The following is a 24,018-nucleotide window of genomic DNA, read 5'->3' on the forward strand; positions in this document are numbered from 1 at the left end:
ATTTTCATTTGAAATAACATATAATTTAACGAATTCTTTTTAAGAACATTAGTAGCAAACGTTAGGATATAACGAAAAAAATTAATGGTATCGGACAAACAGATATAAATTGAAACGGTCCATATCGTTCTCATATGTAGATCAGCATCGGTTTTATCCATTTTTAATTTCCAAACCAAACCAAACAAAATAACAATCTCGTAAAATAGAAATGAAATTTTCAGGTAGTATTTGTGTTAACTTGTGAAGTAAAGTTATGATTTAAGTGAGCTAAGTTGTAAAACTTATTTATAGATTAGAGAGAAGTAATTATGCGATATTAATCAGTCAAAACCTTTAGTAATTTATTAATGGTGGTGCCACTGATGCCATAAATATTATATATACGCCTGAAAAGTATATGTAAGTATAGTAAATGTACTATTTGATCAAATTTTGTATTCGTTGTTTTTATCAGGGATGTTAAGGATATGAAATTTCGGATACGGATCGGTTCGGATATAGGAATGATTATTATAGCGGATATGGATGCGGATATGAAATTATTTCTGATTATCCGTTAGTTTCGGATAATTTCGGTTACAGATATAATTTTTTTAAGGAATTTCAAAAGTAAAATACAAATGGTTACATAACATGTCTCAACTAGGCTCCGCCCCTATCCGATATTATACGACTCATTTATTTCGGATTCGGTTATGGTTACAGAGCTCCCTAACGTTACTAGTTTTTATACATGAATAGAAACGTGAATATCACAACATACTTTGTAAGGTCCGTAGTTAGTTAGATATTTTAGGTTTGGTGCGTTGTTTCTTGATCAATAACAAAATGCCTAATTCTATACATTTCCTTTTTCGTTAAACAGATAGTGTTTTTGTTTCGTACTACTCTAATGCTGTTGACCAAAACTGGCCTTTACAGCTTCAAGACGATAGGAACGAGTGCAGATGGCACTGCAAACCCGCGGAAGGACTTATGGAGCGGCTGAAGGCCAACTCCCGCCTTATGGATACGACTTTAATCTGAGAGCACTGTTATAGGTTTGAACCTCGGCTCAGGCCGTCGCAATACCAATCCTCGTTTGAATTGAAAGGGGAAACGATCGGAGGGACAGACAGTGAGCAATGCAAGTGTAGCCTTATGCATAGAAACTTATTAGTATCAAAGTCGAGTTTACAACACTTAGAATTATTAGAAATCATTTTTATTAAAGAAATAGAAATAATCTTTATTCAAATAAACTCATTACAAGCACTTTTGAATACTCATATTTTGATTCTACCACTCATTCGGAATGCAGATTCCTCACAAGAAGAATGAGCAAGAAACTTGTGTGTTGCTCTTTTTAATATAAATAATTACAGTATAACAAGTAAGAGGCATGCGATAATCAACATAGAAGTCGCTACGCACTCATTATTAATGTAATCAGATAATATTGTCAGTGCTATAGATTTAAAGTTTTTCTATAAAAACTGTTTTATTTGACATTTCAATCATTTAAATCTTAAAGTATATGTAATTAATGTAATAATATAATGTAATAAACTTATATAACTTTTGAATAGTCATATCTTTTTCATTCACTGTCGTAGGAATGTACGTATGCTTTGTACTTTATACTCTCTACGAGTACTTTGTACTCTCTATTCCATTCTATACGATCCAAATTCTCCTAATTATATTAATAATAAATTTCATTTCCATGGGGACAACACCAATCACTGTATTCGTACATCCAGAAAATTTTTACTTCATATCCCGGCTCATTTGTCCAGTTTCGTCCACTATTCTTTCGCCATTCAGGCAATCAAACTTTGGAATGACTTATCGCATGATATCAAAACTGCTACGAATAAATTTTCTTTTAAACGTAAACTACGGGAATAATATCTGAATTTATATATATCTCTCTTCTCTGAGTTCTCTTTTTTTTCCATTTAACTCTCTTTAGTTCTGTGACTGTCAGATTACTTGGTATATATTTAATTTTATTGCATATATATGTATATATTTATGTGTAGATAGGTATCGTATTTGTATATATTTATGTTATATATTATTGTATCTCTTAAGTATATATATATTGTATATACTTTTTTGTTGTGTTTATATTTTGTTGCATTTTGTTTACGTTTATCATTTTGCACTGCCAACAATTATTCTCTGCACCACCTATGGTTGATTGGTAGAAAATGCCGCATGGTGTACTGTGTGCATTTGAGTTAAAAAAAAATATTTTATCATATATTTTATTCTACCACTAATTCGGAAGGCAAACTTATCACAAGAAGATCGAACAAGAAACTTACCTGATTAGAATTATGGGTTTTAGGATAACAAGTTAGTACTCGGTACTTCGAAACTGCAATGCAACAGGTATACTACGGGCGTTCACATGACATTTTGACGTTAATGGTGCTTATACGGTTTGATTAGAGTTCGTTCTTTTATATTTTTATATAGTTTTTTTTTTCTTTCTGTTCTTTCTTTGAAATTTCTATTAAAACATTCTGTGCTCTTTTCAAATTCGATGCTAATTTTTATACAGTCTATACATATAAATAAAATTGGAGTGTCAGTTTCTAATATTGAAATAACCGTCTTTTATTACATGCATATAAATACAATACATACACCAAAATAACATTTTTTACAATTTTTTACTGTCTGTCTGTCGGTCTGTTTGTTCAGGCTAATCTTTGAAATGGTTGGACCGATTTTGACGGGACTTTTTTTGGTAGGTAACTAATGTAATCAGGAGTAACTTAGGCTACTTTAATTTTGGATAAGTCTTTTATTTTGCTCCTACACATTAAAAAAAAGTTAAAAACTATTATTCCGTATATATATACAAAGTCGCAATGGTTAGCTTGTCTATAAAAAATTGGAATGTCTGTTTGTAATATTGAAATAACCATTTCTTACTACATACATATGAGTATAAATACAATACATACACCAAAATAACATTTTTTACAATTTTTTACTGTCTGTCTGTAGGTCTGTTTGTTCAGGCTAATCTTTGAAATGGCTGGACCGATTTTGACGGGACTTTTTTTGGTAGGTAACTAATGTAATCAGGAGTAACTTAGGCTACTTTAATTTTAGATAAGTCTTTTATTTTGCTCCTACATACAAAAAAATATTTAAAAACTATAATTCCGTATATATATATACAAAGTCGCGATGGTTAGCTTGTCTATAAAAAATTGGAATGTCTGTTTGTAATATTGAAATAACCATTTTTTACTACATGCATATGAATATAAATACAATACATACACCAAAATAACATTTTTTACAATTTTTTACTGTCTGTCTGTCGGTCTGTTTGTTCAGGCTAATCTTTGAAATGGCTGGACCGATTTTGACGGGACTTTCTTTGGTAGGTAGCTAATGTAATAAGGAGTAATTTAGGCTACTTTTATTTAAGAAAAATAGTTTATTTTAGAAATATAAATTCATGCGGATGAAGTCTCGGGAACAGCTAGTCCACAATAGATTTATAACAGCAGTAGTGATAAATCAAATCTGCCTCAGAGTACTGAACGTAATTTAATTGTTACAACTGAAAATCCTGATCCAGTTATAAATTCTATTTCTCTAGCAGAAATATCCATTTAAAATAACACTGCCATTTCTGTGCGCAGCCGAGATAAAGGAACTTTTGAAAATAAAATAGACGACAAAGGAATAAAAGAAAAGGATGCAAAAGATTATATTATGAGCACATTTTCCGTGCAATGCAATAAATTGCAGCGCTATATACGTCAGTTCTGATATTATGGGAATTTAAAAAGGACTATTATAATAAAAATAACAAGTTAAAGAGTTAAAATCACATTCCCGTTGTTTATAAATTGTAGCTTCTTATAAGTTGATATAGCTGCCGGCCTCGGTGGTTTAGTGGTTGAACACGCCACCTTACTGCCAACGATTGCGCGTTCGATTCCCACAAACATTTACATTCGTGAGTATCATACTTACAATTACATATATATATCGACGACCTCGGTGGTCTAGCGGTCTAGCACACCGCTTTACGTCCGATGGTCGCGTGTTCGACTCCTCGCACGGCACAAACATTTGTATTCACGAGTATGATTTTTTGTGTCGTTCTGGGTGTTTTTTATGTCTAATATGTGTGTATTTACGAATAAATATATATTTATGTAGTTGTATCAGTTATCTAGTACCCATAACACAAGCTTTAGCTAGCTTAACTTGGTTGTAGATGACGCTTTGTAAATTGTCCTGAGATTATTATTATTAAAATTAATAGGTATAGCAATAATAGGGTATTAAAAAAGGTAATATCTCAAGCGGTCGCAAACGACGTAAATACGGGTGGGCTTTTAAAGTAGATGTCTTTTCTTATATTGCGAACACTTCATTACATTATAGACTAGCTGTACACGCGATTTCGTCCGCGTGGAATTTAACTTTATTTTTCTAAAATAAAAGAAGCCTAAGTTACTCCTTATTACACCAGATACATCTCAAAAAAAGTCCCGTCAAAACCGGTCCAGCCATTTCGGGATTAGCCTGAACAAACAGACAGACAAAAATTGTAAAAAATGGTTATTTCAATATTACAAACAGACATTCCAATTTTTTTTATAGACAAGCTAACCATCGCGACTTTGTATATATATATACGGAATAATATTTTGTAACTTTTTTGTTTGTGTGTAGGAGTAGAAAACCAATAATATCCGATGTCAACTCTAAGGGTCATGTACATTTAATAAATAAAAATAAAAATATATTTCTATTAAAAAGTTTGAATTTTGAATTATTGATATTACTACTCCTGTTGATTAAATTACCATATAGGTATTATTTTTCAATTCGTATATAACATAGCTATCTAATACCTAATATTTGATCCTGAAATTTAGGCTCGACACATGAATAGGTGGTAGGTATTTTGTATGAGTCATGTATGGATTACATGGATCTCCAGAAATCAACATGCAACTATTAAAGAAACATTTATCTGTAGCTATCTTAAGTATAAAATTGTATACATATCGATTTTTTAATTTATATTTCTATAATTATAATAAATATTGAAATATACATTAAAAAATCGCTATACATACAAATATACAAAACGACGTACAGAGCCATCTAGTCCCAAGTTAAGCAAAGCTTATGTTATAATTACTAACCGATTGATAGAATAGAATAGAATAAAATAGAAAATCATTTATTCAAATAAACTTAATTTAAGCACTTTTGAATAGTCAACATTATTTAAATCTACCGCTTATTCGGATAGCTGTCTCATCACAAGAAGAATAAACAAGAAACTTGTGTGTTGCTCTTTTAAATAATCCTTGTAAGTTCACATTTTACAAGTCGAAATGTGTGAATACAAACTACCAACTAGCACTAATTTATTTAGGCTCAAATATAAAAACACAATAAGATTAAATCAGTCGTAGTGATAAGAGCAGACCAGTCCCTACAAGCAGCACTCATTCACGGGTATGATGGATGAGCCAGCCATCACTGCGCTAGACCATATTTTAGGGAGCCCAATGACCCGGCCCACCACGCCGCCACATGTCTGGACATTTTAGTGAGCATGACTACTCATTCCACTCGACCACGTCACAGCTACAAAAATTACTATATGGTAGTTACAGTATTCGCACTTTACATGAGGATGCATGCGGCAATCAATACAAAAGCCGCTACGCTATCATATATCAAGAAAGAAGATAGAAATATTTGAATATATTTTTTGTAAATACATACGTAATATTAAAAAAATACATTTTAATTCCTAGTAAATATTAAGTAATGTATTTACAAAAAAAAAATGTTCCAAGGTTGGGTTTTATTATAATTAATAAAACCCAACTGTTCAAAATCTACCCTGTACCATCGTAAACACAGATTATTATATTAGAGTTCGTTAGTTTTCTGTTCCCGCGCTTTCACTTCCCCTCCCTTACCTAGTACTGAACTGCCCGTACAGCGGCCTTGACGCGCGCGCGCATTTGTTGTGAATTAAAATAAATTAGAACTGTGTTAAACCTACTGTGAAACTGGAAAGCTAGCGAAGATATCTTCGAGACCCTGAAGCCCAAGAAATCCGCAGAACCATACAGGTACGTGACAGACGTTTTTCCCTATATATATACATAGTACTTTCCCTAACATTTTGGTAGCAGAGCGTAGTTTCCCTAACAAACCACAACAGAACCAAACCAATTAATAGAATTAAAATAAACAATAGAAACCTTAACCATCAAGTTAGACGAATACAAGTTAAAATTTAATACAAATGTGATAGTCACGAGAGAAATTGTACACGAGAAATGTTAGTGGCAACATCGAATCGAGATCTGTTAGACAAATTGTGTCTTAACAACCAGTTGCATCGAATTTTGAGCGCATGTTGAACTTCAACCGACATTCTATTGGTGCGCCGAAGTGATAAATTCGCATCGTACTCGTATGAAATAATCGTAACTTGCTAAGCCCGCACCGTGGTGTTCCACATAACAATAGATTAACTTCAAATTCGTGTTTGCGAACCGATTGTAATGAAACAAATAAGTATAAACATTGTTAGTAATGTGGACTAATGTTCCCATTGCTAGCAATGTACCATGTCAGATCGACCTCCACGCGGTTCCCCCTGGAAACCATCGTGATACATTCCGGTGAATTTGTCACGTTGGGCCAACTGATTTGACCTCATGTTCATCTTATCATCCTCCACTGGTGCCCCGCCAGCGTAAACCGTTAGCGCAGGCGGATGCACCATTCCATTATCATTTAAAAAAAAAACGATTTATATTGTATTTATATATGTATATATTATGATAACAGAGATTAAGTGCATAGAGGTTTCTATGTTGATTGTCGCATGCGTAATCCTTGTTGTTAATTAAATGTAAGTAAATCAATATTTATTTAAAAGAGCAACACACAAGTTTCTTGCTTATTCTTCTTGTTATGAATCTGCATTCCGAATAAGAATTAGAATCAAAAATCTTGACTATTCAAAAGTGCTTATATTAAGTTTATTTGAATAACGATTATATCTATTTCTATGTATATGTTTTTTTTCGGACTACTCTAATACTGTTGGCCGCAGCTGGCCTTTACAGCTCCACCGGACGATAGGGGCCGAGTGCAGATGGCACTCCAAACCCGCGGAAGGACTTATGGAGCGGCTGAAGGCCAACTCCCGCCTGACGGATACGACTTTAGTCTGAGTCCACTAGGGGTTAGCACCTCGGCCCAGGCCGTCGTAATATCTATCCCCGTTTGAATTGGACGGGGGATCGATCGGAGGGGGGATCATCATCATCTGCTCCTAATGCCATTTATTTGAGGTTAGCGTAATATGTTATTATAAAAAATATGTATTATATATTATCTGGTGATCTGTATTACAGTTATACCTATTGCAGACACCAGCTTCTCACAAAACAATTGATTGTAATAGTTAATTTATTCAATGTATTATCTAAAATACTAATATATATATAGGTATGTTTCCAATGTGTACAATATTTGTGAGAAGAAATAAATAAGATTATTATTATATATTTTAGTACTTAATTTCTTACAGCCCCTGTTGGCAACCGACCGCCGAACTCTTTTGATATTTATATTTTTTTTTTTTTGAAGAGATCTTTTTTATATATTATGTTTCTTGATACTTCAATTTATTGTATTATTCTCTTATTGTCTTTTCATAGTTTCGCATCTGCACAATAATATACTATTATTATATACTACGTGTTTTCATCATTTAGACACCCATCCAGTCCACCGATCCATTACCCATGTACGTCCATTGATATCAGCATTACTTACGTAAGTGTATTTAAGTTAATTATTATTTTATTTGGATTCCTGTTACTATCCTAACTTATTTCCACTCATACGCTACCTACTATATTTTTTTTTGTAAATAGCATCTAATATGCTATTTACAAAAAAAAATATAGTAGGTAGTAAATAGTATGCATTGATGCATGCGATGAGTCCGCCTTTTAGTTTTTATTATAATTGAAGTTCATGTCTTTCTACGTTAGTGCATTAGATAAATAAAAATAAACTCAACAATGTGCACATAGAAGAAATATAATAAGGAAAACAGCAAGTAGAAAATTAATAACAAAAGCCGGTCTTATCGCTACAAGCAATTTCCTACAGACAACCTGGGAGAAAAGACAGAAAGACACACGACAGAAAGTTACGAACAAATAATAATTACAAGAAACTTGCTACTGTATATATACAGCACATTTTCCGTATATACAACTTAAAACTGCATATAAATTACCTAGTTTTTAAACATACTTTTGTAACATAGACGTCTTTTTTTTAATAGTTAATATGCAGATGAAACGTCAGTACACAATCTATGTGATTGTAGACACATTCATAAATGAAATATCTTCTTTGAAAAGCACACACTCGCTCGTCCTAAGAATTTCTTCAATTTTTGTCCCTGAGGAGCCTAGGCAGCGAGCTATGTAAAAGGACGCGCATAATGGATCTATGCAGGTCGCAGTGCTTTATGTCTCTTTAGCACTGAATAATAGCCCAAGCTCCTAATAAAAAAAGAAACGGTACTGGCACGGCTTTACGGCTTTTTTTTATACGATTCGCTATACCTCATGTTCTTAACGAACTTATTTAAAAGAGTCAGGTTCCTTTCGATTTCACATCGTTTCTCGTCTGCAACTCTTCATTGCCTTGAGTCTCTTAATCGTGCCATTACGTCGTTTTCCCAATTTTTTTTCGGATTTACATCTTTTATTTTTTGTTAAATACTTAAAATATTTTTAAGTATAGTGTAATGCAAAATAACATTTCCAGAGATTAGCATTTTTAAATCATAAAGGACTTTCTAGTATAATTGTAAATTATAAGGCGTACCTTATAATTTACAATTACATTAGACTTCTATTACAGAGAATTAATAGAAAGAATAGAATTACATTTGACATCATATTTTAATCAGTGTAATCGTATTACGATACGATTATGTATGATATATCTATAAATATAGATGATGAAGAAACAGTGAAATTGCGTGCATGATTAATATAAGCGTCGCCATATTAATGCACAATTGAAGGTTTACAGGCTGACAATAAAATCAGATCACTAAACCCTCAGCAACACACCGCGCAAAAGTTAGAGACAAACTTCCTAGCATTCCGTGGATTCAGCGTGCGCGCGCCGGGTCCGCAGAGAGGGTAACTCCGAGTTGTTCCCGGGACTCGTGTCCCGGGTGTAGGTTTAAGGGGCCGTTTTTGCAAACATACGAATACTCTCCTTCACAGCTAGTATTTCTCTCCCTGTCTAGCCAAATCAGCTTTAGATACACGTTCTAGTATAGACTGTAAAGATATTTTAGAAGATTGTACAGATTTTGATGGTATATAAATGAATCACATAATAATCCCTCTTTAAAATCCAGTGTCTCGCCCTTTAACCGAACAATAAGTAATATGTAACATAGCATTATCACAAAATATTGCGACTTTGGTACCAAGCAGACGACTTCAAATTATATTTAAAAATTAAGTACAATTATAAAAAAAATAGTGTACAAATTCGCCAACAAACTGTCAAGCTGTTTGGCTGTAATTGTATATAAATTGTAGATAAATAGTAACTGTATATTTTAAATAAATTAATAAAATAAAACACAAAGTCCAAGTGACTAAGCTGGTCAAATAACTTGGATATGATTGATTGAATCATTGATTGAGATTTATAAATTTAAATTTTCAGCTTGAACTTTTGATTCCTATTTTTAATCATTACTTTTAATCATCAATCAAATAAACTTTCGGCTAACACTGGTCGTAGCTGACCAGTAAATTATTAACCATAATCAAATATTTAAATACAATCTTATTTTCCAGTGCTCATGTGTTCGCTCTCTCGACAATACAAATTTTGTATTCCTGAGTGTATTTATTTGCATTGTATCTGCTTGTGCAGTATTGATTATAAATACAAATTGTGTTTCTATCAATCTGTAAACTATATGAGCAATATTACTAAAAAATATCACTGGGATAAGAACAAAAAGATATTACGAGCAATACCAAAGAAACAACTAGTATATCATAATTACAATGAAGTTGAAAACAAACTTTATAACTAACTGCACATAATCTAGAATCACATAATTGAAGTTTTTAAAGAGTTTCGAAAAGAAATTAACTATTATATGAACGATGCATCGTACTATAATTCAAAACTTTCCTAAGTATCTGTAATGAAAGGGCATATCAGAGAATAAGTATCTAGTACTTACTAGTTTGTAAGTCTGTAAAAGGTAATAACAGACCACGCTGTAGTTGGTGGACATAGTCTAACGAGCCATTTTAGTTAACCGTTACTTATACGTGTGTAACTAAAGTTACTAAGTAGTTAAGTTACTTTACTTACTATACTTTACTAGTTATAATATTAATAGTACAGTTCTGTTAGATTTGAGGGAGGAATATTATTGATTTATAATAATTAAATATTATTTTAAAGTATACTAATAATATTAGAACATTGTAAAGTACAATAAAGTGTATTAAAATGTTTTGTTTGTGTGTGCTCTTATAAAGCGTTACAATAGTGACGATTTTAAAAAAAATGCACTAAAGCAAAAAAAAATTACTTATGCTATACATATGTATTGAGTATGGTATTCAATACATATGTATAGGTTATACATATGTATTGAATACCATAGTTAGATAGTTCAATATAAGTTAATAATAAGTAAAGGAATTGTTAGTAATAACTGCACTTGATTTAGAATAACTCCTGTTGTAGACTGTACTACGTGTTGAAGTAAATTATACTTGTTTACTACAGGCCCCACATACGAACTCTTTTTTCAGGTCTGAATATTTTGCCATCATTTGCCATCTGGACAAATCACACAGCGCTTTCTAATTCTAAGCTAAACACTTAACAATTTATATACAAATACAGAAAATACACATATAACGTACAAAGAAACCAATACAAATAACTTATGGAAACAATGTATATATTGTCAGAGAATCAAACCTATGATCATCGAATGTAAGGCATTCTTCTAAACCGCCAAATCATCAGGGCCGTCCTTTATGTATCTTCATAATATTAGTATTAGTATATATATATATATATATTGAATTTGAATTTGAATTTGAATATATATATATCTATAGTATATAATATTATAATCGTGAAATTTCGTGAGTAGAATGTATAAATGTTTGTTACTTTTGATTAAACATTGCAGTAGGTAATACAGCTTACACATCAGAATAACGCATAGACTATAAATTAAAAAGATATATAAATTGAGCGAAATATAATAACAAATGCAAAATGAAATACAGACGAAGTAACTCATGTGAAATAGTAAAACAGTTACCTATTCCATTGTGTCGACGTATACATCGATCATTTCTAATAAAAATTTCAGACTCAAGGAATCGCATAACGCAAACTTGCAGCTGTATATTTACTTAATTAAATCTTTATATCACTGACGGCAAGGTAATAGCATACCTTGAAGTGGAGGGGATTGTTAGTAATGGAAATAGTACCGTCATTACGCTATTGTTAGCAATGTCTCCTTGGAAAGTATCGTGGTGAATTGTTGATGATTTGTTGAAGTTTATGAACTGGCTTTATATGATTTATATTTCAGTGATGCATGTTAGCGTATATGATTTAGATAATTAGTGGATGTACAGCAGTATAATAATAATAATAATTATTATTATTATTGTACGGAAATATCTGTCGTCTTCACTTTCATCATCCTCATATAACTTTTAACCTCGTCCTCGCTTGGCTAAGGTCCGCGTGTTTGAATGTATTACCCCTGTAAAAAGGGAGATATATAAAACATTTATATAATAATTATAATAATCAATAGTCTAGTACCCATAACATAAGCTCTGCTTAGCTTGATAATGCTGTGTGTGTGAATTGTCCTGAGATTAATATTATTATTTGTATATTTTTTTTCTCAGCTTTCTTTTAGCTGGGTTATTACGCTTTGCGGCGTATACGTAATATACATATAATAATATTAATCTCAGGACAATTCACACAGCGCCATCTAGACTTTTTTTTAAGTTAAGTTAAGCTAGCTAAATCTTGTGTTATGGGTACTAGATAATTGACACAAATACATAGATTTTTTTTTCGTAAATACATACATATTATACATAGATAACACCCAGACCGAAACAAACAATCATACTCATGAATACAAATGTTTGTGCAGTGCGAGGAATCGAACACGCGACCATTGGACGTAAAGCGGTGTACTAGACCGCTAGACCACTCGTCGTCGTCGGTCGTCAATATATACATAATTTATTTCTGATTACATCACATCAGAGTATGTATAGACGTTATTTCTGTTACAAAACTGTATAATTGGTACTAAATTTTAATGAGATGAATTATTTTTTAACAATTCACACTGCACCATCAAGCTAAGCAGAGCTTATGTTATGGGTACTACACTATTGAGAGATATATTTAGATTTTTCTGTAAATACATACATAATATACATATAAATCACCCAGACCAATACAAATAATAATTCTCATGAATACATAGATTTGCACAATACGAGGAACCGAACCTGCGACCATCGGTAACGTAAAGTAAAACGGTATTATAAATCCCTAGACCACAGAGGCCGTTAAATTGAAGGATAGGATTAAATTAAAATACATTGAACATTCATATTTTTTGTTTCTTTTATTATTATTTTACTTTCAGTCAATGTATATAGGACTATAAGGTTAGCACAATAAGGTAACATGTACCAAATCACTATTATTCTTTAAAAAATATATAACGTCCTAGTAAACTTCTCTTTCAATCCCATTGCTTTAACGAAAGCAAATACCGAATTTGTTGACACAAAAATTACAGTACATACTCATAATTATATGACACGAAATTTCACACCTACAATTTATATGTCATATGCATTATTCATTTAATTATAATACACATACGATATGATTCCTACCACTAGGACCGTTACAGACTTTCTTCAAGTTTATAATTACCATATAAACGTATGAAAGTACCTACTCATTGAAATATGTTCACTTTTTCACCACGTTTACTTTAAAGTCTATACAAATGCACAGAAAGTTGGTATTTCTATACACAATCTAGGTGACGTGCACACGCGAGAGTTTGCTATCACGCGATTTGGTGCTTAACTGTCAGATTCAAACCTAAGGTATTAAACCAATTTTTCAACCTGAAAGCTTCATGATACGGCATATTAAAATCGAGCAAACCTTTATTACACCATGTAGTCTCGATTTAGAATTGATTTTAAGAATTTTTGAAAATAATCATTTATTCAAATTCGTATTTGCAAGTTGAAGTGGCAGTGGGCTGGTCATATCTGTCGTAGAACCGATGCTTGCTGGAGTAGGCGTGTTCTAGAGTGGAGACCGCGAATTGGCAAACGTAGTGTAGGACGCCCCGCAGCTAGGTGGAGCGACGACATACGTAGGGTTGCGGGTAAAAGTTGGAAGAGAAGGGCTGAAGATCGTGCCCAGTGGCGTGCCTTGGGAGAGGCCTATGTCCAGCAGTGGACTGCAGTGGGCTGATGATAATGATGATTTATTCAAATAAACTTAATTTAAGCACTTTTGAATAGTCATAACAATTTATTTTATCTACCGCTCATTCGAAAAGCTGTCTCATCGCAACAAGAATGAGCAAGAAATTTGTGTGTTGCTCTTTTAAATAATCCTTGTAAGTTCACATTTACAAGTCGAAACGTGTGAATACAAACTACCAACCAGTACTAATTTATTAGAATCAAATATAAATATACAATAAGATTAAATCAGTTGTGGTGATAAGAGCAGACCAGGGGCCGTATTATGAACTCTTATTCCCATTCAGTTTACGGCTTAAACTGAAGTGCCTGGCGATTTCGTATTACGAACGCTATTAGCCAGCCAGTCAGCGGTCACGTGACAGCTGAACGTCTTCTGCCCGAAAACTGACCGGCTATTTCGTATTATGAGCGTTTCATTTGACAGATCTAAGCGGACGCAACTGTCAAAAAGGCCGTTTAAAAACAATTCAGTTTACGGTGGCTTCATATTAGCTTTTATAGAATTGTTTTCTAATTTATAGCTTCATTATTGTAATTTGGTTATTATTTCTATTTCTATGTCAGTTTTTATTATGTTTATAACATGTTTGTGCAGTTATTTCGATTGTTTTTGTTTCGTTTTAATTTTAATTATATGTGATGAAGTCGAAGTATTGGAGTTTTTGGAAATGTGTGCACCCTACGAAAAAGAAGTAAGGAAAGTGAAAAGACGGCGATTACGCGACCAATCCAATCCTATTGATATAGACAATGAACAATTTAGAAAACGTTATAATCTAAATAAAGATTTGGTGCGTAATATGCGTGCGAACTCATATGCCGGTATCATCGAAATTTACAGACCTACCAGTGGAAACTAAGGTATAATGTATTGTAATTATTTCACTAAATCACTAGCTGACTATGTCAGGTTTTAGTAGCATTATTATTTATGCTACAGGCATATTTATCAACGGCCTATTAGTGATATTGCTGTTCATTCTTTAGCACAGCCAATGGCAAATAACCGATTTATTGCATTTACCCAACATCCAAAAGTAAATACATATATAAAATTCCAAGGACATCTGAGTAAAGGATAGATAATAAATATTCAAAGGTATCTATTTCTATACAATTAGCAACTATTATTGTTGCAAATACATCTATGAGTACCATGTACCATACCATATGATATAGTGATAATATATATAGTAAAATGTATGCATACAAGTAAAGCCTAGAAAGCAAGTATACAACAGTCTGATGATGTGCAGTCTCTCCGGCACTTTCCTCCGAGGACAATTAATTAAATTAAATTAATTATATTTTAGGTTTTATAATTGGAATTTGGAATGCTGGGTGTATTGGGCTGTATTTGACTGTACACATGCCACCCCATTGTAAATTAAGAAGAGATATTACTGTAGAAAACAATACCATTCATTAAATATATAATTGGTAAGTGAAATATAAATTAAAAGACATGTTTAATAATATAAGCATTTTTAATATCTTTTTTTAATATAATTATATAAATTAACAATAAACAAGATTTTAGACATGCAAAATATGTTAATGAATATACATCTCTAAAGCTACTTATATACTAACAATTGTACTAACAAAAAATATTAAATGACCATAACACTTAGACATATGTTTCAAATAATATTTATCCATTAATTATTCTCTTATGTTTCAAATAATCTTCATCTATGTAATTAATCTGGAAAAAAATTTAGGTTAGTAATGCTGACATGGAGATTGTAAGTGTGGATGCCAACTGGAACTGGAGCTACTCATGACATTTGGGCAAACCAGAGGCATTAAGCAACATCTAGAGGACTTAAGCTGGAATAAATCCTTATGATTACTTGGTAAGCACAAAATTTTATTATGAAACTACAAACATCATTACATCTAAGATCTAAACTTCAGTAATTTAGAAACATAGTTATTTATCAGCACCAACAGTTATTGTGCTGTGTTTTTAATGAAATAATACTTTTTGTAAATAAATATTAATATTATAGTATATTATATGTTGTTTTTATTAGGAGATCCAGGATATGCTTTAGAGAAGTATACTCCCATCTCAAATGCTATACCAGGACCACAAGAAGCATATTACACTGTATGAACATGGAATATCATTGAGAGCACAATTGGGCTTCTAGATTTAGAAGCCTACATGTACTTTGAGCTCTTATAGAGAACTAAATGAAGGTCTAGCTGCTAGACAAACCCATGTTGTTTAGTTGTGGAACTAAGAAATTGAAACATTTATAAATAATAATATTGTTAATAGGTGAATGTTTTAATTATTTGTTTTTATAATAAATGATATAGGTACATTATTTATGTCTTTTATTGGTAGTTATAATTAAAGGGATATGATAATTTTATTATATACTAGTTATTACCTATGACTTTGTCCATATGGCATACCTAGTTTTTGTTAAAATAAATAAAATATTTCAAATAAAAGTAACTTAAGTTACTCCTTTACACAACTCATTACATATGACAGTGAAAGTATCCCTCAAATTTGGTCCAGCTGTTTCAAAGATTAGCAAGAACAAACAAACGGACAGACAAATATTTTTATTTTTTTAATGTCATTTATCTTACCTTATATATGTATGCATTTAATGAAAAGCTGTTGTATGGTGAACTTCAAAATTACAAACAGATACTTCAATTTATTTGCATAGATACATGTATTTCAGATTTTACTGAGATTCCTATTAAATGAAATAAATTAAAATTCAGATGGTTACCTTATAACACTTAAATTTGACAATCCTTTCCAGTCTTTAAAACCCCCTTTTCCTAAGGAGTTTAATTGTTGAGCGACGTCCTCACACAAGCGATTGGTATAGTATTCTCGAGCGGACTTATTAAAGCCACTTGCCATTTTCCTATGGGATTTTAAATCCCATATAATTTCAAATTACCGGTACGATACACGACGTTGACGAGAGGTTTCAGTCCCTGATCTACAATTTAGTTAGATAAATATACAAATATAAACAGTTAAATATTAGCATTATTTTAAAAAAACATTATTAAGAAACCGTTAGGAATACTTACGTTACATTAGGTATATTTTTCACAATAATTAAATTATTAAATTTAACTTGCGTATAAAGTCATGGAAAGGCTAAGTTTCAAATTGTACATTAAAATCAGAATTAAGTACTTTGCGCGGAATTTTAAGTAGATGCACAAAGTTCGTTTGGATATTACAATGAAAATATTTTTTACAAATAAATCCGAATTATTAAAAAAGACAATAAAACTGTCTGGAATATTTTTGTATATTACACAAATTCTACCATTGTATCTTAATTACTGTTTTCTATATTTAATTTACATTTATTTAATTAATATTTTGTCCAAAAAGTGACATACAAAAACTCGACTTAACGTTGCAACGAATGTATGCGTATCCGAACGCAGCGCGAGAAAATCCACTAACCAGCCAGAGACAAACTATCCAGGCAGAATACGGTTTGAATTTGGACCCTCATAATACGAAAAAGAACAATTCAATTTAAGGCCGTAAACTGAACAGCCTGGAAACTGACTGGATTTTAAAGAGTTCATAATACGCCCCCAGTCCCTGCAGGCAGCACTCGTTCACGAGTACGACGGATGAGCCAGCCATCACTGCGTTCGACCATATTTTAGGGAGCCCGAAGACCTAGCCCACCACGCCACCACATGTCTGGACGTTTTAGTGAGCACGACTACACATTCCACTCGACCACGTTACAGCTACTTAAAATTACTATATGGTAGTTACAGTATTCGCACTTTACATGAGGATGCATGCGGCAATCAATACAAAAACCGCTACGCTATCATATATCAAGAAAGCAGTATGAAAAATAAATTATAACGTTGTCCGCAACTACATTTATTCTTGCTATATATTGGCTTGCTAAGGTTATAAGATAATAATAAGGTTATATATATGAGATTTCTTTATATACTACGAAAAAACAAGCATACGGCTCATCGGATGGTAAACAGTTGCTGTAGCCTATAGACGTCTGAAATACGAATGGTGTCGTGCCCAAAGACCTAATCCACCACGCCGCCACATGTCTGGACGTTTTAGTGAGCACGACTACTCATTCCACTCGACCACGTCATACATTACAGTATTCGCACTTTACATAAGAATGCATGCAGCAATCAATACAAAAGCTACGCTATCATGTATCAAGAAAGGAGACAGATTAGAGTGGGACTGGGAGAGCGTTTTATGATGTTTATATTGGTTAGAGTGACAAGTTTAGCTTGTATCTTTGCTTATGTCACCTTAATAATGTTACAAACGTGAAAGTATGTCAGTATAGATGGTTGTTTGTTACTTTTCCACGCATAAACTGCTGAACGGATTTTGATGAAACTTTACAGTAATATAGCTTATGTGTCAGAATAATACATAAGTTATATTTTTTATTGAAATTTAACGCGGGTGAAAACGGTCATAGCTGGTATATGTATATAGGTATAAACAGCATAGATATGATGACCTGGTATCTCGTTTTCCTACTGCAATGCTTGTGGTACAGCTCTCCCCATGCCACTCTTAAAATCGTAGAATTAAAAAGTGTGACCATGCAAAAGTGACTATTAAGTCTATTTGAATAAAGATTTTTTCTATTTATATTTCTATATGTTTTACTTTTGTACGTACAATTATAATTTCTAAAAACCGTATTTTCATAATTATATTTATCAATAGGTATATACATATAGTCCTTCGCTCATAATATTCATATTTAACACTAGCTGTTCCCGCGACTTCGTCCGCCTGGAAATTAACTTTATTTTTCTAAAAGTAGCCGAAGTTACTCCTTATTACATCAGCTACCTGCCAACAAAATTCCCGTTAAAATCGGTCCAGCCATTTCAGAGATTAGCCGGAACAAACAGACAGATAGACAAAAATTGTAAAAAATGTTATTTTGGTGTATGTAACATTTTTATATTCATATGCATGTAGTAAAAAACGGTTGTTTCAATAGTACAAACAGGCACTCCAATTTTATTTGTATGTATAGATAGAAAACACCCAGATCGATACTCATAATATCATAATATCACGTCATCATATGACACGCGTGAACTCATTGCGGTTCTGGGTCATTGCTCTCACCCTGTAGTTTCACTCACCTTGTCCTTCACTGGCACTTAACTAAAAACTGCCTGAAATACTTGTTGGTGAAATATAGACCCACGCATTTGGCTTCTGCTCTGTGTCAGTCTGTCTGTGTAAAAAACAGGGACGTTAGGGAGCTCCGTAACCGTAACCGAAACTATCGGATCTCCGATAAAAAAAAATATTCATAAACGAAACCGAATCTGAAATAATAATTTCGGATAATATCGGATAGGGGCCGAGCCTAATTGAGACACGTTATGTAACCATTTTATTAGCTATTTGTATTTTACTTTTGAAATTCCTTAAAAATTATCCAAAACGGATAATCCGAAATAATTTCATATCCGCATCCGTATCCGTATCCGGTATAATAATAATTCCTATATCCGAAATCTATCCGTATCCGAAATTTCGTATCCATAACATCCCTGGTAAAAATACTAAGTGAACGTACTACGTTGTTTTCCAGTAGAGTGCGTAAAGATACGATAATTTATTCATTATCAACTCGAGTATGAAATAGGGTGAGTAACGAAAGACTCATTAAAAATATACCTGTTTATCTTCTTACCAGTTCTTCTAAAGTGAAGTAGCTAGCTGAACTCGTCTGTGATAGCAGTAAATTGTGATAGTAGGGAATTCATCACCACACGCTGGAACCTAAGTGATCTCGGACACGTCGGTTTCAGAGGAGCTTCCACTTCGATTGTGGAATGAACTACCTGCCGAGATCTTCAAGAAGGGTATATTGAGGTTTCTTAACGGTCGGCAACGTATACATAACCCCCCTGGTAATTTAGGCAGCAAAAAATCTGTGCATAACCCCTTCGATCGACCCCCATCCAATTCAAACGGGGATCGATATCACAACGGTCTGAGATTCGAACCCCTAAACCTCTTAACTCCGGTGGATTCAGACTAAAGTCGTATCCGTCAGATGGAGGCCTTCAGCTGCTCCATAAGCCCTTCCGCGGGTTTGGAGTGCCCTGCACTCGCACAATATTATCCGGTGAAGCTGTAAAGGCCAGCTACGGCCAACAGCATTAGAGTAGTCCAAAAAAAAAGTGCATAAGTAACAGAAAGATGTTATACGATTCAATGATTTATGACTAACATAACAAGCTGCAGCGCTTGTCGTAAGTCAACAAGTGAAGTTGAATAGCTTCACTGAGTTTTTAATCGATGGAACTGCGAAATACGTTCCATCTGGGATAGAACTTTATTTCATTCAGATAACTTTAATGCACTTCCATTAAAGTTATATGAATGAAATAAAATTCTATGAAGATGATGGAAAATAACTATCTTTACTTACTATGTTAGTGCTACGAAAATTATAGTTACGTTTAAAGTACCTAATTGCTTTTCTACATTGACATATACAGATACAAGCTGTGTCCGCCACTTCGTCTACGTGGAATAGTGGTCTTGACCAAAAAATTAAGAAATATTTAATAATGTATCTGAAGAAATCTTATTTGTTATTCTATTTTATTTAATCAACAGCCTAAAAAGAATGTTTAAAAGCTTTAAAAATGACGATACTTCCATGCAACCCTTTATCTCCCCTTTCAACCCTTTACAACCCTTTTTCGCCTTACATAGTACCCTAAATCCTTTTCAATTCATTCAATCCTTCAATTTCTGGTCTATCTGTGTACCAAATTTTATTAAAGTTTAGGCGTAAAGTGCGACAGATAGACAAACAGACAGTTAGAGTTACTTTCGTAAATATAATATTATTAACGACTTGGTAGATACAAGAAGAAGAATATAATGTTTTATCAAATAATTGCTTTATGTTGTCATAATTTTTACATAACTCATTATTGCCATCTAGGAGGTAAAGTGGAATATTTTTCCCAACACATTTAGCCTTTATATATTTTGAAATAATTATTCAATATAGCGTATTTCTCTGTATAAGATTATTTGAGACATGACCTTCGTTAGTTTTTCAGACAAAGGATTCTATATTTTAATTATGTTAGACATATACACTTGCAATGCTATGTAATACTTAAAGATAGGAAATGTTTAAAAATAATAATAACAAAAAATGTTGACTCGTTCATCTCAACGTAAGTTGCGTCATAGTAGCATAATCATAATACTATAATAGTCATAATAGCATATAGTCATAATAAATACGACATGCACAACAGGCCGTAAAATCCTATGTGATTACAATAAAATTACTTCAAAGTTGACCAATATTTAACATAATTATTTTATGATAATTTTAACCATAATTTCCACTACCATTTTCACGTTACACATTAACACACGAACAGACAATGTCGTCACAATTGTATAATACATAAAAATAAAGAAGTTGTATAATCAATCAGGGAGACAACGGGCGATCAAGTGTGTTTATTAAATTTCTCATATATGACACATAACACAGACCAATGTAGACGTAAGGGGAATTTGTATACCATTTTCCAAATGAATATTAAATTAATATAATATAGAAACCAAGTTCGTACGTCTGGCGTAATTTTATTTGCAACTCGGCAAAGAAACTCAGCGGGAGATTTTCACAATTCACTTCTGCCTGAACTATTAATTCGACTTGCTAAAGCTGAAGCTTTATCATAAATTTTATAGATACATATTGTATAGTATAGAATATAAATTCCATTATTTATTTTTTATTTTTATTTATTCAGTTATATCAGGCAACTAGGCCCATATTATAAATACCTTATAGACTAACATACATATAATATAATATTTAAAAACTAATACAATAATATTGTCTGTGTGATCACGGCACTGAAGACGGCAATCTGCCACGGTGGCGCCGATACACCACACCTTTCGGCCAGTAGTCCAATTTCATGAAGGTGGGCAGCAAGTCGGTGGGGACCAGGGCCACAAACGCTTTGAAACTCGCGTTGTGACTCGACTTCAGCTGCGTTACCCTCAATGTCAGGTTACTCTTGGTACGAATATAATCGACAACGTCCTGCTCCTTAGTTGCGTAATGTTATGTTATGTTGTTAAACTTGATTTAAGCACTTTTAAATAGTAATAGTTAAATAGTAGTAGTCTTTTAAATAACCCGATAAACGAGTGAATTTCATATAATTTAGGATTATGATAGAAGTATTTTTTGCTATAAAAAATAATAACATACTATATAATATAATAAAATTAGACATTTATATGTACATAAGTATTTTATTTAAGTATAGGTATATATGTTATAAAAGTATTTTACCAGTAGGCAGAATATTGATGAACTGTTAAATTTACCTAAATTCAGCAAAGTAATTGATTGATTGATTGCAAAGAATGAATTAAAAAACTACACAACGGATTTCAAAAATAATTTTGTTTATGAAAACTACTTAAGTAAAAAATGGAGTAAGGTAACAAAAAAATGGGGTCACTAAAATGACACCCAAGCTTAGTGGAGACAGGTTTATAAGCTAGTTTTTCAAAAAAAGAAAGGTAAAAGACAATTCAAAATATCTTTATTCGTGTAGGTTTATTACTGACTTTTATAATATCTCAAATCTACCGTCAGTTCGGAATGACTTCGAGATGAGAAGAATTGACAAAAAACGTTCGTATTCTTTTCAAATAAATGTTATACATGTTTATAATGATACAGATTCATTATAAATTCAAATTAGGGAGAATAGAGTTACCAACCCTTTAAACATAGTATTGATTGGTATAAAAATAATGTCAAAGTATTATAATCATATACTCGTACCTAACATTATTTCAGAACGAACTTGAACAAGTTCATTGACATTTAAGGTAATGTTAAAGGTAATAATAATAATAAATAATCTGTAATAAATTATAAAACGAAATAATATTGTTTACTGTACCCACAGATAAATGAAACCCTTCCTACTGATATTTTCTGTCTGTATAATATTACGGATCGAATAAAAATATATTATATTTCTTGTATGTTCATTAGAACGTGTAGCTACAATTTAATTTTCTATTTGTGAAACACCTACGCGTAAAAATGAGAAATTTTTCTCTCTTTTTCATAAAACCTTTTTAAGTGACATTCAACTGAATATTACGTATTTGCTGTATAACGTGTTCGGAGTGAAATCCAATGAATTATGTAATAATTTTGAGATTTCGTGGCTTCGTGGTAACAAGTCTGGCTTGACTGGAAAGTCGTGAATTCAAACCTGTTTCTAACTAACAGCACTTACAATTAACCAAATTGATTCAGAAAGCGGTGGATATGCTCCTTAACGTGTTGGATTTATATATGAACACTTAAGTTATTATATATTACTGCGTGATATTGTACGTTAGGTCTATGGGATTCATCCATTAAGAAATTCTTTAAGGATAATCTACGCCACCGTTCAAAACGGTTACATGGTTTGTAGCTTTAGTAAGAATTTAGCAAGAATTGCTTTAGTATTCCAGAGAGGAAATTCACTTTTCTACTTTAATCTTCTTTCTATCTTAATTCTGATACTATAAATATCTATTAGAAATAATAAAATATATTTATGACGACCTCGGTGGTCTAGCGGTCTGGCACACCGCTTTCCGTTCGGTGGTCGCTGGTTCGATTTCTCGCACGGCACAAACATTTATATTCATGAGTATTATTGTTTGTATTGGTCTGGGTGTTTTCTATGTATAATATGTATGTATTCACGAAATAAAATCTATGTATTTGTATCAGTTGTTTAGTACCCATAACACAGGCTTAAATTTGCTTAACTTAGGTCTAGATGGCGCTGTGTGAATTGTCCTGAGATTATTATTATATTTACTCCGTTTTTATATTTAATTCTAGAAAACGGAAATACGTATTATATAATTTAAATGCAAAATATTAAAAGCCACGCCACTTTTAGAGCTGTCTCAAAGCCGCTTGGTGTAAGATTTTATTTCCGTTTTTTCCTTTTCTCGCAATGGTCTGATGCGCTTTCCTCTCGTAATCGGCTCATGCAGCATCCCGGCGATAAAATATTGCATTTTAATATTTTTATTTCTTTAATACTAGTTCAAAATATTATAAATATAGTTATTTCGATTTTAACGTGATTTCTGTTAAAATAAAAGTAGCCTGTATCTTTAATATTTCATTAGATAGCAAAAGTTCCAACGACAAGAAAGTGGCAATTATGAATTAAAATGAACGAATTTCATTAGGAATCTGCCAGACGTTAAAAGGTAACAAATAGT

At 32.3% G+C, this 24,018-nt stretch overlaps 1 long non-coding RNA gene across 1 annotated transcript; it reads left to right on the top strand.

The window, feature by feature from the left end:
• Positions 1–14,421: 14,421 nt before the first annotated feature.
• On the top strand, positions 14,422–15,789 carry LOC131851198 (uncharacterized). Its single transcript, XR_009357869.1, has 4 exons — positions 14,422–14,528; positions 14,981–15,107; positions 15,392–15,526; positions 15,707–15,789. It is a non-coding gene; the product is annotated as an uncharacterized LOC131851198 (long non-coding RNA).
• The last annotated feature ends 8,229 nt before the right edge of the window (positions 15,790–24,018 follow it).

The sequence above is a fragment of the Achroia grisella genome, unplaced genomic scaffold, assembly GCF_030625045.1.
Source record: "Achroia grisella isolate CSIRO2021 unplaced genomic scaffold, CSIRO_AGI_Agris_v1 utg1173, whole genome shotgun sequence".
Lineage (NCBI taxonomy): Eukaryota > Metazoa > Arthropoda > Insecta > Lepidoptera > Pyralidae > Achroia > Achroia grisella.